Genomic DNA, 15,265 nt, shown 5'->3' on the forward strand with positions numbered 1-15,265 from the left:
CAAGTCTCTGCCCATAAAGACTAAATGGGGCTCATTGAACACCTCCATTTTCCGCAACAAAACTGAAAGTTAAGTGTTAGTTAGTTCATAGTTGTTATCGTCATTAGAATTTACTTCTGGGCTAATCACATCAATTCTTCCTTTGCTATTTTCGCTGCCCCAAAATCCACATTGCGCCCTCCATATGTTCCCCTTCTCACTGATAGGCTCCCTTCATTAACTTCCAATATTTGTCAGCTGTAGCAACAATACTCAGGAGTGTCTGAATGGTTCCCCAGCTGTTGATGCATTCATTGTAAGAGGCCTTTACAGCCATGGTGGATCTTACATTGGGGCATTGGATGCTCATAGATTATGGTTAGAAAAAAACATATATCTGCCTTGTTTTGAGATAAATGGCTTCTTTTTCCAAACACAGCTGGACTGCTAAAAGTGGGGATTGTCTTTTCTTTGTGTGTGTGTTTTTTGCTTGATGCTGCTATCAGTGTACGGCTACAGAGGAAATCAGTGATTTAGCAACTGTCATAAAAAGAAACGAGAAATCCAAGCACCATCAAGTGCAGACTCCAGACTCTTTCAATTCCAGTTGAAGTCTTGCAACGAGGACAAATGAGCAATTTCAAACTGAATTTATAATCAGTCACATGACTTGTGACCACTCCACAGAAAGAAAATACGATAGGCCACCCAGTGCTTTAATGTGAACACTTTCGATTTCACTGAGCTCTTGCGGCTTGACCGTATTGAACAGGGATGAGCAGTTGCAAAATACGAGCATATTCACCTTCATCCATATGATTTGTGACCACTCCTCATTAAAAAAAAAAAAAAAGGTCCATCCTGCACCATTAGGTGCTTTAATGAAGATACTTTCAATTTCACGATACTACTCGATTCATGATACATGATAAGTTTGGCCATTGTGAGGAGGAAAGCGTTATTTGAAATGAAATTCACCTTTAACAATATGACATATCACCACGTCATTACAAAAAAATAAAAGTTGGAGAAACCATCCACATCCAGCTTCATGACATGCTTTAATGCAGACTCTTCCAGTGTTATATGAACTCTGGAGGTTTTACCTTTTTTTTTTTTAACCAAACGAGTAATTTCAAACTGATGTAATCTTCAAACATATGACTTAATAGTACCAGCTATAATTAAACTAAAATGACAGCGAAATCATCCGGCATATAAAGTGCTTTATTGCAGACTCCTTCAATTTTCAAATTTTATCATTTGGAAGAGCAACACCTTCAAACATATTACTTACCTGGTCATGAAAAAAAGAGAGAGAGAAAGTGACCATCCGACATCATCAAATGCTTTAATGCAGATTCTTTCTTTTTTCTATCTTTATTTCTTTCTTTAGCTCTAGAATTTTTTACTTTTTGAACAGAAATGAGGCATTTCATTCTAAATTCACCTTTAAATTTCAAAATATAAAAAAGCACTACAAGAATACAGCATCCATCTTCATGAAGTGCTTTAATGTGCATGATGAATGTGTTGCATGAGTCTGCCAGGTGGCTTTCATTGATCCCTGCATCCTGCTCCTCGCCAAAATGGATGACAAAATGAGTATAATCGGAGAAAGGAGACTTGTTCAAAGTGGCTGCTGAAGTTGAAATACACAAAGAGGCCTGAAGAATATGCGCTTGTTCTTTGCAGTCAGCTCCTCATATACTTGAGCTTTACACTTATCAGTCCTGTGTGGTATGCGCTAATAGCGAGAGGAATTTGCCGCAGCTTTTGATGCCATTTGTTTGCGAGACTAATCCACACCAAAAAGCGCCTGCCGTTGGAACCCTTGCAAACCCGTGCGTGATTTATGAGCTGAACTACAATAAAGCCCGTTATTCATGTGTAAATGCTTCAAGTGAGAGGATGCAATCATTTTGCTCCATACGCTATAAATATACAACATTCTAAATACTTTTGTGTTATAGGATAAAATAGCTTGTATTCCCGCATTTGTTATATTGGGGATTTTAAAAAGCGTATTCAGTCTTTTTATGCACTTTATCAGCATTCAGGTGGAGTGAGACGCACCAAAAAAATGTCCCGCTGTTGCATTGATGCCGTGAACTTAAATGACAAAATCTTTTCTCAGGCAGGATTGTCACCACGGCAACCTATGTACAGATTGTGAATAGGATGGCGTTTTTTGGCAGCTTCCTAATCATTACCTTTCTCGTTAAAATTCCCCCCGTGGATCCGAGCCGCCGATTCCCACACGAACAAACAGTCACAGGCACGTGATTATGACAGAAATTAGGGAGGGGAAAAAAAATTTCGGCCCGGCCGGACGTGGTGCGTTTGACCGCCCCATTCTGCGCCTGTCTGACCTTAATCTGGATTAGTTGATTTTTTTTTTCTCCCCTGGATTAACAGCTCGCGTTTCAATTAAACATCACACAGAGCAATTTGGTTGTTACAAAAAGAAAAAAAAGAAAGAATGTTTTGTCTGTGGGAACTGAAGTCTCAGGGACCCTTTCATTGTAAAACTTTTTGAAAAGGACAATATCATCTGAATGAAAAAATATGACGCTAACAGCCAAAAAAATTGTATATTGTGCTTAACAAATCTATTCAACCAGCATTCGTCAAAGGAGATAAAGTGCTTTAAAGTAAATGCTGTGTTTTCCCATTTTGAGCCGGAATGATCAATTTCAAACTCAATTCATGGTCAGCCGCTTTGAATAGACTAATGAAGAAACAAACAAAACTTTTTATTGCTAAATATGAGTTATAACTTGACATCAATATTTCACAAAAGCAAATGACTTGGGTTACATCATCTTCCAAAAATCTTTTTCAAAGGTCTTAGAGCAGGGGTGTCAAACATAAGGCCCGCGGGCCGGATCAGGCCCGCAAAGGGGTTTAATCTGGCCCGCGAGATGATTTTGTAAAGTAAAAAAAATAAAATAAAAAATTGTAATGCCAGACTAATAAATCAGCCGGCCACAATCCAAACATAAATTCGTAATCTCACAAGCATTCCTCGGATGAGCAATGCAACTTGTACAAGGAATCGTCCTAGAGTCATTATTTTACACACAACCTAAAGTAACGGTTTGTTTAAATTTTTCTGAAAAAAATAAAATAAAATCATAGACCGACAAACGTGTAAATACGACACAAATTCAATTACTGGTTAGACAAATACAAATGAGAAAAATTAACATCCTTATATCTTCATTAATTGTGCCATACATTGCATTCTGTGAACAATATATATGCAAAACTGGTAGATTTAAGACATGCGGAACTTATACAGGCAAAGTGTTGCCGTGTTCCATTGGCATTCGTGTTACTTTTTTGGAACAATAGATTACAGCTGAGCTCCGTAATTTAGGGCTGGTCCACAAATAGCGAAAATCTGCGTAGAATTGATGGCAATTGTTTTTATGTTATATACCATTATTTTACTGATTCGGCCCACTTGGTCATATATTTTCCTCCATGTGGCCCCTGAGCTAATATGAGTTTGACACCCCTGTCTTAGAGCCATGAATGATGTTAAATGCTGGCGGAGCAATGTAATTGGTGGAAAATTAATTTGTATCCAACTTAACCTCCATGGCTGACTGCTTCCTTGTACAGCGAGCCAATTTTAATGGCTTACTCAATTGTATTGAGGCTAACTAATTTGACTTATAGGTATTGCCTAAAAACATCCAGACTTTCAATCTCGAGGCGACATAATGCCAATATGGCTCTCGCAGAATGAGGGAATTGGCCAACTTTTATGACTCCTCTCAAATACACCAAGTGTTCAAGAGTTTGTAAATTGGTTAATAATACTGTACATATAAAATAATAGATGATGTGGGAACAGACCAATTTAAAAAAAAAAAAAAGAAAAAAAAAGAAAAAAAAAGAAGAAAAAAAAAAAGAAAAAGAAAATGACCATACTTGGGCAAGGAAAGTTTCCAATCATTTGTTAAGCATTGTATGTGCAATAATTTGAGACAGCTCTTGAGTGTTAAATTTGTTTTTTTTTCCGTACGAGCCTGCAAAAGAAAAAGTAGCGCTCCGACACGGTCGAATGGCTGCGACACAATTTGTCTTCGTTCTCCATTGAGGGAGCCGATTAATTGTCAACTCACGAAAGCTCCACGGAGGTTTCCGTCAACGAGAGGTAGCGGCTCTCGGACTTCCCGCTCGCTCCCTTCCGTCTTTCATTCTTTCTTTCTGTCTACTGGCTCATCCATAACACCTTCAAGCTTTCCTCCCTCCTGTGTTTGGAGGGTCAGGTCAAAAAGTTTGCATTGTGGGACGCCCGAAGGTTGAAAGCCCGTTTAACACAAGGCCAGCGTTTGTCTGCTGACCTCTGCTGGGGCTCGGCCATATATTTTATGGATCAGGAGAGAAAAATGAAGGCGGACGAAAGGGTAGCAGGGTGGGGGTGGTGGCCTTGCTGACGTCTGCTCTTCATTACTATCACTTCTGCCTGCAAAACCTTTAATGGGCAAAAAGAGGGAGGGGCTTTATTGACATTCAAGAATTTGATTGAAAACAAATATATATATATATATAGGGAGGCACGGTGTTGAGTGGTTAGCACGTCCGCCTCCCAGGACTGAGGTCTCGGGTTCGAGTCCAGGCTCCGGGCTTCCTGGGTGGAGTTTGCATGTTCTCCCCGTGCCTGTGTGGGTCTTTTCCGGGTACTCCGGTCTCCTCCCACATTCCAAAGACATGCATGGCAGGTTAATTGGGCACTCTGAATTGTCCCTAGGTGTGCTTGTGAGTGTGGATGGTTATCGTCTCTGTGTAAGGCATTTGTCTTCAAAATTCCGTTATTTATTAACTCATTCAGTGCCATTGACAGCTATACACGTCAAAGTAGGGCTGTGCAATTAATCGAAATTCAATTATATATTTATAATTTCAATTATTACAGTCTACAATTACAAAATCAGCATAATCATAATAATCATAATCAAACTAAAAAGACTATTGTGTTGTTTAAATGTATACATTTGCACCTTTTTTTAATTTTAAAATAACTAAGTTGATCTTTTTTTTTTTTTTTATCCAAAAGGAACTTACATAAATATAGTGTTTGAAATAATTTTGTCTTAATATTTTTTTTATTTTTTTTATATGTTTAAAAATGTTCTTGTTTTGTACCAAAAAATAAAAAAAACTTTCATGTTTTTGCCAACATAAATAAATATATATAATTATAAATTATGTTTGGTCCAAAACTTAATTATAGTGTTTCTATTTTTTAAAAATTTGGTCCTAATATTTTTAAACGCTTAAACATTTTCTTGTTTTGTACCAAAACATAAATAACCGTTTGAATAATCGTGATTTCAACTTTTGCCAAAATAATCATGATTATTATTTTTCCCATAATCGAGCAGCCCTACGTCAAAGATCCATTTTTACTGGGCTGGCAGTGAATGAGTTAAATGTTTATACCGCAACAATAAGGCTAATTTTGCTAGCCCTTCCCTGGCTTTTCACATTACATGTTAGCTTTAAGCTAACACTTGGTGTGTAATGTGTAGTAAACAACAACACAGGGCAAGATAGTACTGTATGTTAGATTGGTATCACGGTATCATCATGGTAGAATGCAAAGTATTGCAAATTAACGAAAGACTTGCTAAAAGCGCACACATGACTTGCTGGTTATCTTTCAAGTGTCAGAGCGAGGCCTCATTGTGTCGCGCTCCTGCTCCCACTTCCTGTTTGAACAGGAAATTCATCGCATTGAGGAAGTAATCAGTCCTCCTGTGACCTTTTAAGGAGCGCCAGCACTCATTCTTGTCAACTGGCTTTTAGCATGAACGCTTTGCGAAATGTTAGCCAAAAGTTTTATGAACTCGCTGTCCTTTCTGCTTGCGCGTTTTTTTTTTTTTTTTTTCAATTCTACCGCCTCAATCACAACGAGGGTGTCTGCAGGTGCTTTATTTCATCAGTCTGCGGTCAGACTGGGAGCTTAAGTGCTTTTCACCGGGGTGCCTCAGTGTTATTTATTAAGAAGGAGGTGTTCACCGTCTGTTTTCCCAGCCGGATTGACGCTCAAAACCATGGATTTCACCACTCAGAAACAATACTGCACGTGCATGTTTTTTTTTTTGTTTTTTTTTAAGATATGTAATTTATTGTGGAAGAAATTTGCAACCGTTGGGATCCTTGAGACCACCTGTATTCAGGCTTAACAAGTTGTTTATACATCAGTTATTAATGAATAACACTGTTTAGAGACTTGATCAACAGCAACAAGTCATTACCAACAGTTATAAACTGTGTATGAACCCCATGGCATATCCTTGATGGTTCATAAATGGTTAATATTTCATGAGTTGGCAAGTCATTGGTTAAGTATAAACTGTTTATGAACGCACATTCTTTTGTTGATGATTCATAAGTGGTATTAATATAGTGTTTATTAATGCATTTTCGGGGGCTTAAGAAACATGTGTCATTAGTTAAGTATGTTTAGTCAGTAATGTTTTATAAACCACATGTAACTAATTTTTCAAAATTATTCATAACTTCATACTGTATATGACATAAAGTGACTTAAACAACTTTGAATCTTATTTACTCTGAAGTTGTGGTTCACAGTCATTCGAAAACAAAAAATTGAAGATATTGATCAATTAAAGTGGGTGGCATATGACACAAACTTCAAACCAAATGAATATGACAGGAGATTTAAAGAGTGGACATATATGGGACTGACGGCATGGTGCACCTTGTTAGATAAAGGGAAAGTGAAAAGTTTTCAAGACATGAAAATAGTATATAATATGGAGAAATGTGATTTTTATAGATATTTACAAGCAAGGGACTATTACAAGAAAAGGGTCCAAATGGATCTCTCGAGAAACACAAGTGGGGTAACTCAACTTTTGATCAGGACGTATAAGGGCGGATCGTGTAGGATTATCTCCACACTGTATAAGGCTTTGTTAGTAAACAAAAACGCAACCAATTATATTAAGACAAAATGGGAATCTGAACTTGACATACAAATCACAGAGCAACAGTGGCTGGGGATGTGGAAAGCTCACCAAATGACTACCATGTCCCAAAAGTGGAGGGAATTTTCATGGAAGAACTTGATACGTTTTTTTGTCACACCCAAGATTAAGAATAGATACTCGAAAACAAATCCCATGTGTTGGAGAGAGTGTGGAGAATTGAATGCAGATCATACACATGTTTTTTGGAAATGTAAAAAAATACAAAATTTTTGGGAAAAAATACACTATTTGGTACAGGAGATTCTGGGGTACGGAATCCCTTTCAACTGTATGACTCTCTATTTGAATGACTTTAATGAAGGAGTGATACAACATGAAGACAAATACTTGGTAAATATATTGCTTGTGGCAAGCAAAAAAGCTATAACAAGAACATGGTATAAAGTGGACCCACCGAATGAAGACCAATGGAAGGCAATCATGGAAGAAATCCATACGATGGAGATACTAACTTTCCATATGAGATTGCAGGGTACTCAAGGAGAGCAAAAGTGGAGGAAATGGAAAACATACAAGGACTTAAAAGGCGATGGACATGATCAATATGAGAAGTAGTCAGTGAATTGTTTAGCAAAGTGGCTTCCCCTGTTAATGTTGAAGGTTTGTTTGTATTTTATATACAATCAATGTTGTTTGTGTGTGTTCAAAAAGGAAATAAAAATTGAAGTGAAAAAAAAAAAAAAAAAAAGTGAAAAAACAACTTTGAATCGTCAATAATGCATTTAAAAATAGTTTCTAAACCCCGTCTAAGCATACTTATGTTAATTGTCATTAAGTGTATTAAAGAAGTAGACAATGCAATCATTTCCATTTTTTTGTTTTTTTTTTGTTTTTTTTGTTTCATCCACAAACTCATGGGAGTTAAATGAAAACGTTACCAAACTTGAAACATTTTCCAGTGTAGTGGACTATTACTTAACCTTTCCGCCTCAATTCTGAAGAGATGATACCGAACCTGACAGTTGACGTCTGAGTCAAAAATCATAATCGACTCATTTCAGTAGCCGCTGCCACGACTGGGCTGTAAATCTCCAACAGGCTGCCCCGAATTATGTGGAACCCCAAAGGAATGTAAAGCAAGTAAGCGCTCGCTCCAGTTTGCACCCTTAAAACACAAACTGAGAATGAACAGTGGCAGATAATCAAATGTGTAGGCGACATGGGGAGCCCATTCAATTTCTTTTTCTTTTTTCTTTTTTTTTAATCCGCTAATGAAGTCTCAGAGGCCTGAGATTGTGTCTTTAGCCGCGACGCTCCTTCCCATGCGGCCTTGAAGGCCATACAAATGGCCGGTTAATTAAGATGGATGGCCCTTCCAAAAAGGTCCATCTTCATGATAATGCCCAGCGCTGAACATGCAAAGCCTTGTAAGGCGTCCTTGTAGCGTTGACGGAAGTGCGTACAAAAGGATGCATGAGGTTGAAGGAGGGCAGTGAAGGTTTGGCTTATTTGTCGTGCACGTATGAATGAGCAATGACTGATTGGTTAACCACTTTTGATTGATTTGAGAACAATAATGGGCAGAAACTCAATGGGAAGACATTTGATGGGTTGATTTATTCATTGCATTGAAATTCAACATTTCCTTTTTTTTTTCATCAACTTCATTTCGGATTTGTTAAGTTGTTTCGCATTGCAGTTTAAGATGCTAAATTAGGTCCACGGAAAAAGAGATTTTTTTTTTATAGAAAAAAAAAGCATCAGGAGTCAGTTCAGTGGGTACAGAGTATCGCCAGTATTCATGATTAGCAGAAAGGCATTGTGATAATCTGCCTGTAGTTGCCAATAGATGACAGAAAGGCACTACTTGAAGCACCTCACTTATTTCAACAGTTTGTTGGTACCAAGATGCCACAAGATGAAGCCAAAGCTAGACTTTATTATTACACGAGGCTTTGGCCTGAGTTCGAAAGTAGTGAATAGGTCAGATTTTGAGCGGAAAACAAATGACGTTTTTTTGATAATCCAGACAAGTGATTTGGAGGTTATGAACAACGTGCAATGCGCAGCGGCGTCCAGTGTCACGTAATAGCGGTTCCATCGCTACACGGATCCAAACTTGGTCAAGAGCAAAGTACACAAATAGTTATGAACAAGATGGCTATTATTTTTGTCATTCCAGACATGTTTCCGGAATATTTGACTTTTTCTGAAAGAGCACAGTCCCACTTAGCATTTCATCAGACTGTTCCACTATCATCTCAAAACTGCCTTGCATTTAGCCTCTTTTTGTTGAGTAACTTTTTATTTGTATTTTTTTTTATTATGCAGTATTTCATGGGAAATAGTATTGACTTCTGCAGTTGGCTGGCAGCTCGAAGCCAGTTGGGATAGGCTCCAGCACCCCCACGACCCTTGTGACGAGTAAGCGGTTATTAAAATAATTTTATTTAAAAAAAATTCTAATATAAAATATGATTCAGTAAAAACGTTTACCAAATTGTGGTTATGTACCGTACAAACCCCCAAAAAACAAAAACAAAAACTAACACACAAATTTCATCAAAGAAGGAACAGTCTTATATGAGTTTCTAAGAGTAGACAAACTCGTTTTGTGACATTTTCTCTCCTTTTTATGGGGTATAACTGGAAGTAATTGCATATAAAGTGCAGCAATAATAGCCCCTTAAAAGACGGCTGACTTCATTCAACAAAGACAGAATAAAACCCTATAAGTGTTTTCCTCACATCTCCAAAGCATATTCAAGCTCAAATTGGCTAATTATGTTTGTTGTTTTTACCTTTCATCTCACAAGATGGAGGAAGTGCTTGTTTTCACGTCCCTCTGACCTCATAATGCAAAGATACGGAATGTGGCACATTCTGGGGATTTCAATGATACTTTTGAATAGTGCTCAAGTTTCAAGGAGCTCTAAAACGTCTCCTGCTTCCATTAGCGCCACTCCAACATAGGGTTATTACACATTCCATCTCGCCCACAAAAGTAGTGAGAATTGAGAATTGATGTGGCTGTTTATTGCAAGGGTGCTCAGTTAAAAGAAAAAAAAAAGTCTTTAATCCTGTATAGCATGCATTGCAATTCAGTTCCAATTATTTTGTCATCTTCAAATATGAGAAATAGCTTCTGTTTCAAACCAAAACGCCCAACCTCCTGTTCAGTTTCAGCCAATTGTGTTTGAGCCTTTTTGTGTGCAACCAAGGTTATGATAGACATGTCCACCCAGTTTTGTGTCACGTGAAAATGGTGTCAGAGGCAAAATATTTTTCCGAGGGGGTTCATGATTGGGACTGCTTCATCATATCCATTTTCACCAGGATACATGTACAGTACTCACATAAAATGGGTGAATTTTCTGCTATTGAGACGATTCATGCGTACCACACCTGTAATAATTTAAAAATCATTTTCTTTATAGAATGGTTTCTGCGTCCAGATCAGGGCCACAGACCACATTTTGGAAGCCCAGTTTTGTCTCCCATGTAATCCATCAGGATCTGAATCCAGAACCTTCTATGAATCAACGTTAATGTCTGCATAACCTAGTGGGTGATTTGTTGTGTCGGATTATGGATCCGTCTCAAAATGCTCAGCTTGGCACGGGTTTTCAGCAGGCTTGGAGGGGGTCCTGGCTATAGATAAACAATCTTTTAACAGGTGGTGAAGTGGTCCACCGAGAGGACAGTGATCCCCTTTATTAGAAGCACTTGTCTGACATTGTCTGGACTCCCTTCGACAACCCCCACCCCGCTTCCTTCTTCTCGTTGGTTACATAAGGCCAAGGTGCTTTGTGATCCGGTGCAGACTCTCCTGTTTTGTTTGTCGCTCTCCTGTTTTTTCTGCTGAAAAGTTCAGGGGGACTTGAGGAGAACGCAATCGTATATCCTGACTTTTCGAGAGTTGAGGTTTGGCCGTGGTCCAGCTTCTCGTCTGCACGCGCGTTCCCATCTCCGGCGTGCTCAAATTCCCCCCTTCTTGCCGGAGCTCGTGCACTTTAGCCCGAAGCCCTGATGAGTGCGGTCGGAAGATGAATTACACCGCGGGCTTTTGTTTGACAGAGCGAGCCGGTTTGCGATTAAATGCGCCAAAGACGCTTTACGGAAGAGATCCCTTTGACCTGTCTTGGACAATTTGTCAAGATGGCACTCTTACCAGGGTATCTTCCCCCTTCTGGAGCCAATGATGAACCAGATAAAAAACATAAATGATGTTAAACGCAGTCTTCTACCACATTCATTTCTATGACGTAGCATGGTACGCTGTGGGTTCTTTGCCATACGGCGTTTAGATTTAAGAACGCAGACACGAGGCCTGGCCTTTGTCGAGACGGCCGCTCGTCTATTTCCAAACTAAAGCGCATGACTTATTGTATCAGACAGAAGGGACTTTTTCAGGAAGGAAAAGTTCCAACCTAAATTTGTTTTTTAAGCCCTGGCAGGTTTGATGTATTGGTGAAGAAGTTGTGGGAATCAGTTTTTAGAGTCTTTGCTGATGATGTCTGGGCGCGGTTCTTAAACAGTTGATGGTTTGCAGTCAGTGGTAAGGATTAGACCAAACTGGAATATGAGAAGGCTTTGTGATATTTCTTCTTGGATCCTTTTTAAGATGACGACATTGGCTTGATTCTCGAGCTAAGGGACCCGGACTTGTTTTAATTGACGTTGCTTCTAAATGGAGCAGAAAGAGAATGTGGTCCTGCTTCAAAGGAACTTGCAATTTGAATGCAAGAATTCTTCTTTCTGGTGGTTTGCGTTTTGTTAGTTTGTCTAAAGGGAACATTAAAATTGACTTTTTAATAGCTTGTATGCAAATAGTTGAGTCTTTGGAGTGCCTGCCCATTCATCAAGTGTGAAATTACACAGCCAAGTAATTGTTTGGTGAGCTGTCTCTTCCATGAGAAGTTTTGAATTTTTGAATAATTTTTCATGATACACAGAGAATTTCCGTTCATTTTCTTTGACGCAATCAAACACCATCATGTGAAAGCAGAGTGCTGAGCAGAGCTGCAATGTTGGCAGGGAGACGAGATCGGCATTTGACTTTGGCACGACTCTGCAACTTAACTGACAAATGAAGTGATGCCTCTATGAGGGAAAATACAATCAATGTCTTAGGCAAACACCAATAATTTGTTCCTATTGATTGAAGGATTTTTTTTTTTTTAACTCCAAAATGTCCAACTTTTGAGGCGTTCTGACTTTTAGCTACCGATTCATTCAAGGACAGTGGCCTGGTTGTTGACAAGCTCAGTAGAAAATCAATTGTCCTCAACGGACGCTAACATCGAAATTGTGACGGAAAGGGAGTCTGACAGAGTTGGAAGTTGGGAGTGATGAAATAAGACAGCAGGATGTGCGGGATTCCCAGAAGCAGGTGGAGCAGAAGATTTAAGAGCGTACAGTCCCAGCTTCCTGCTTGATGATGAAGTGTTACGTTTGGAGTTCAACCTGCATTTGAAAGATGAGGTTCCTCCAATGCAAATTGCTGTTTACAAAGTCAGCCCTTCGATGTTAAGACGCCAAGTGCAATGAAAACATCCTTCAAGTCTTGACATTCACTTGTCAACAGCTTCTTACAAGAACTTTAATCATCCTGACATCATCTCTGCTTTATCAGAGAACTTTGTTCCCATCAAGATTTCCTTTTGAAAGTGTTTTATGTGGAACCGTAATTTCCAAACTTGTCACGTGGAGATACGTGCCGCTAAAGTGAAGCGTGCGTTGGAATCACAACCGCGATTCGTTATTAAAAGCCATCAGTTTAATATGTGGTTGTTCTTAAATAAAACAGCTCCTGCTTAGCCGACGGGGAACTTATCCGACACAGATTGGATTTTTATCCACGTTTCGGAGAGGGCCCCATTCACACTGGGAATCATATGAAAGCCTTTTGTAGCTTTGAGTAGGAAAATGACTCCAAGTGACATTTTTTTTTTTTTTGCCTCCAGCTGGAGCCAAGATTCCCAAAATGTTCCTCTCGCGTGGCAGTGGTAAGACGGAACATTAATTTTGGTATATTCCGTGTTCTGTCGTTTTAAGCTTGGCGGAATGTCGAGTGTCAGCATTGGAAACTCCCAACACATTGGCAACCAAAAGGAACTTTGATTTATTGAGGTTGAAGAGGTCAAAATTCAATATATTACATTATTATTCCAATTTATTTTCGGCCTTTCAGGGATAACTACCTGTCAAAGCAAGAAAAATCGCAACCTTCATACATTCATTGTGGTTTCTTTATACTAATGTAAGCAAAAAAAAAAAAGAAAGAAAAAAAGATGCATTTAATTTACCTTTACATCTTTAATGATATGGAATGACTAAATGATCTGAATGAAACACATACTAGATGTAACAGTTTTTTGTTTTTTTTGTTTGTTTTTTTTTTGGGGGGGGGGGGGGTATAAAGTCCAGACTGAGTCCAGTCCAGTGTTCAGAGAAGAACACCTTAACAGGCTTCCGTATTGATTTGAAATTTCACAGTGGTAAACTTCTTTTTCCACAAAAAAAAAGTGAGATGGGTGACATGAATCTTATCTAATCGTGTTTTCATTCATAACCATAAGTAAAAGACACCCCTAAAATTGTTTCTATTTACTTATATTAACAGGTTTAAACCATAAATGTACCATAAACTCTAATTCCAGATTGTATTTAAAAAAAAAAAAACTACACCGGAAGTGCACTTGTGCTGCATATGAACATGCAGCAAACACTGCCCTGTAACTTCCACTAATAATAAACTTCAAAAGATATTAGCGTCTCAGTTTTAATGTATAACTTTTGCAGACTTCCTTGACACCAATTCAATTCAGCCAGGACTTGGAGTCATTATAGGGTGTTTCAAAAAGTACACACAAAAAAAGAAGATCAGATGATCTTTTTCAGCAAATGTCGATGATAGGTTATATACAAAAAAAAAAAAAGATTTTTGTTTTTTAAAGTGAACTCAACTCAATTTTAATTAAAGTACACTTGATAAAGTGCTGTGCATAAATACAAATCAAAATTCAAACTTAAGACAATTGAACCTTTAAAAACATAAATAACCGCTAAAATAAGGGCTCAAGCATCGTGCTGTGTTGAACACCAAGGAATATGTATTCCGCTTATTATGCTTATGAGTGCTCTAAATGATCACCTATTGGGAAATACATAACACATAATGGAGAGTGTAAGAGGACCACTTGGCCCGTGAATCATTCATACAAGTGCATCAATAATACAAGTCTGGAGGCGGCATGCAATTTGAAACAGAGCTTGCGTGAAACATAATCATTTAGTGTGTAAACTAATGGCTTTTACCTTTTACCTATGCTATGCTACTCTACAAGCGACAATGTAACTCTTACCTCTTGACCTTACTTTCTCTCTGAATCAACAAATGCTCCCCCTTAAAGCGCTTTGAAATACCCCCCCCCCCCCCCTTCCCCATGGGCCACGGATTGGGTAATGCAAACCGCAGAAAAAAATTAAGGCATAATTATTTCCCAAAAGCGCGCTTCTAACCTAATTAGGTTAGTCCTCACAAGTGGGCCTTGCATTATTTACACATCAAGGCAAGGGGACACACACATGGGGTGCTAAATAAATATTCATCGTTTGTTGACTTAGCCCCGTTCCCTCGGCTCGAGTCAAGTTGTGAGTCGTCATTGCGGCACGTTTGCCCGTCTTGTGAGCCAACATGTCTCTCGGTCTTCGGCAATTATCACCACACGGACACGTGGACGGCAGCCTTGGCCAGACATGGGCGGGTACATGGTAGGCTGGTCACCAGCTAATCGCAGCGCACTTATAGACAAACGCTCACATTAACACCAATGGACATTTTAGAGTCTTCATGTTTTGGCAGCGTGGGAGGAAAAAGCACTTGTGATAATTTTGCAAACTGTGAAGTAGATGTGCTAACCACTAGTGCACCGTACTGCCTAAATTGAGGAATATGTTACTTGAGAAACAGTTTTTACTTCTGTGTAATCTTTCCCAAAAGGCACACTGTTCGGAATGGTTCCCGCTATTGTGGTTGCATGCGTGTGTCGTAGAATGCAGAATGAATTCCTGGCAAAATGTATAACCACGTCCTTGAGACTCATTGTGTGCTCGCCGCATGCAGCAGGAAACTGTTCATAAAAACAAAACCCATTGTTGACATTTGACGACCTCACTGTTCCCCCCCATTTCCCATTTGTATTCCCACTCACACATGTATGTATTTTTTTGTGGGGAGGTGAAGAGTTGTGAAAGAATCCCCCATAATTATCATTATCCTCCATATTCATTGAGGCAATTAAACAGGG

The 15,265-nt window shown here is 38.8% G+C and overlaps 1 protein-coding gene across 2 annotated transcripts in view; it reads left to right on the plus strand.

The window, feature by feature from the left end:
- Positions 1-15,265, plus strand: part of fat4 (FAT atypical cadherin 4) — a 101,748-nt gene that overhangs the window by 35,377 nt on the left and 51,106 nt on the right. The gene's annotated exons all lie outside the window — the stretch shown is intronic.

Source organism: Festucalex cinctus, chromosome 9 (genome assembly GCF_051991245.1).
Source record: "Festucalex cinctus isolate MCC-2025b chromosome 9, RoL_Fcin_1.0, whole genome shotgun sequence".
Classification (NCBI taxonomy): domain Eukaryota; kingdom Metazoa; phylum Chordata; class Actinopteri; order Syngnathiformes; family Syngnathidae; genus Festucalex; species Festucalex cinctus.